Consider the following 2903-nt stretch of genomic DNA (forward strand, 5'->3'; position numbering starts at 1 on the left):
GAAGGAAGGAAGGAAGGAAGGAAGGAAGGAAGGAAGGAAGGAAGGAAGGAAGAAAAAGATCACTCTGGTCACTGTATAGAGAATAAAGTGTGTGTGTGTGTGTATGTGTTTGTATTCATCTGGCAAAGAAATCATAGAATACATTTTAATAATAGAATAACTTTAGGCTTGGCCTAGGGTGGTGGTGATTGAGATGGATGGATTTGGGATATGTTTTGGAGCTACAGGAAATACTACTTCTTAAGATATTGCAGGTGAGTGGTAAAAGAATAAAAACAATTAAACATGAACTTTAGGTTTTTGGCTTGAGCAACTAAGAACTGAGGTGGGAAACACTGTAATTGGAGGTGGGAAAGAATCAAGAGTACCATTGGGGATATATTAAATTTAAGATGCCATACAAGTGGAGAGCTGGATATATGTCTGGAGTTCTTGGAAAAAGTCAGGCCTGGAGATGAAAATAAGGGTGTCAACATCATTGACAATATTTAAAGCCATGGGAGTGGATAGGATTGCCAGAGAGAGAGGGGATGGAGAGCAAGAGTCCCCGGGCAGAGCCTTGGTCATTCTAAGACTTAAAGATTAAGCAGAGGGGTAGGAGGCAGCAAAGGAAACTTAGAAGAGATTGGTGAAATAGGAAGAAAAATCCATCAAGTTATTCACCAGAAGTCTAGAGAGGAAAGTGTTTCATGAAGGAGAGTGTGGTAAAGCATCTTGAATGTTGCTAAAAAGCAAAGGAAACACATAGAGAAATGGACACTAGATTTTGCAACATATCAGATCTATGTTCAAAAGATCACTCTAATAACAGCATGGAGAAAGGGTTTGGGTGGGCGAGAGGTGGTGGCAAGAATGGTAACAAGGTGATAACAGTTAAATGATCATTGTTAATGCAACTACAAGAGAAAGATCACAAGGGCCTTGACTGAGGCACTGATAATGATGGTGGAGAGGAGGAGATACACACAGAAAATCTCTAAAAAATAAAACCAAAGTTCTCTCATAAACACTTCTTCCTCTACATTTCAATTGTTCCTATTTCAGGACCTCCTCATCTCTAAAAGCACAGAGTTTGGAAAAAAAGCTAGAGATTACCCAGACTAAGCTCTAATATAACGATTCCTGAATTAAATATTAAGCAAGTCATGCCCCTAGTGAAAAGCCTTCCATGGCAGAAATAAGATTAATACACCAAAAGCAGTTGTATTTATCTCTACTAGCAATGAATATTCCAAAAATGAAATTTAGAAAACAATTCTATTTATAATAGCATAACAAATAATAAAATACTTAGGGGTAAATTTAGCCAAGGAAGGTCATGACTTACACACTGAAAATTACAAAAAGAAAATGCTGAAAGAAATTAAAGAAGACCTAACTAAATGGACAAACATATCATATTTACAGATTAGAAGACTTAATGTTGTTTTATGGCATACTCCTTAAGTTGATCTACAGATTCACCACGATCCCTATCAAAATGCCAGCTGGAATTTTTGAAGAAACAGACAATTTGATCCTAAAATTCATAGGGAAGGACAAGGAATCCTGAATAGCCAAGATAAATTTTTAAAAGAACATAGTTGGAAGACTCAAACTCCCTGATTTTAAAGCTTACTACAAAGCTACCATAATCTTAACAGTGTGTTACTGGGCATAAAGATAGACATACAGGCCAACAGAACAATCTAGGGTCCTGATATAGGCGCATGCATCTATAGTCCATTGATTTTCAACAAGGGTGTCGAGACGATTCAATGGGAAAAGAATATTCTCTTCAAGAAATGATGCTGGGACGACTGTATCCACATGAAAAAGAATTAAGTTGGACTTTTACCTCCCTCACACCTTATATAAAAATAAACTCAAAATGAACTCAAGACTTAAATGTTAGAGCTAAAAGTCTAACAGTCTTAGAATAAAATACAGGCTTAAGTTTTTGTGATCTTAGCTAGGCAATTGTTTCTTAGACATGACCAAATACACAAGCAACCAAAGAAAAATTAGATAAATTGTACATTATCACAATTAAAATATTTTGTGCTTTAAAGAACACCATCAAGAAAGTGAAAAGGCAATCCACAGAATAGGAGGAAATATTTGAAAATCATATACCTGTTAAGGTACTTGTGTCCAGAACATATGGAGCACAATTAGAACCCAGCAATAAAAAGAGAAATAGCCCAATTAAAAATTAGCAAAGGATGTGAGTTGATATTTTTCTGAAAAAGATATGTAAATGAGCAATAAGCACACAAAAAATGCTCAACATCATTAGCCATAAGGGAAACGAAAATCAAAACTACCATGAGATATCACTTCACACTCACTAGATGTCTATAATAAAAAAGACAATCATAAGTGTTGACAAGGATGTGGAAAAATTGGAACCCTCATACGTTGGTGGTGGAAAGGTAAAATGGTACAGCTGCTTTGGAAAACAGTTTGGTAGTTCTTCAAAAGGTTAAACAAAGGCTGGGCACAGTATATCACACCCATAATCCCAGCACTTTGGGAGGCTGAATCAGGTGGATCACTTGAGCCCAGGAGTTTGAGACCAGCCTGGGCAACATGGTGAAACACTGTCTCCACAAAAAATACAAAAATTACCTGGGCATGGAGGCACACACCTGTAGTCCCAGCTGCTTGGGAAGCTGAGCTGGGAGGACCACTTGAACCCAGGAGATTGAGGCTGCAGTGAACCATGATCACATCACTGCACTCTAGCCTGGGCAACAGAGCAAGACTCTGTCTCAAAAAAAAAAATTAAACTTAGAATTAGTATATGACCCAGCAATTCCACTCCTAGGTATATATCCCAAATAAACTGAGAGCACATTTCCACACAAAATCTTGTACATAAATATTCATAGCAGCATTATTCATAATGACCAAACACATTT

Source organism: Hylobates moloch, unplaced genomic scaffold (assembly GCF_009828535.3).
Source record: "Hylobates moloch isolate HMO894 unplaced genomic scaffold, HMol_V3 SCAFFOLD_7, whole genome shotgun sequence".
Classification (NCBI taxonomy): Eukaryota; Metazoa; Chordata; class Mammalia; order Primates; family Hylobatidae; genus Hylobates; species Hylobates moloch.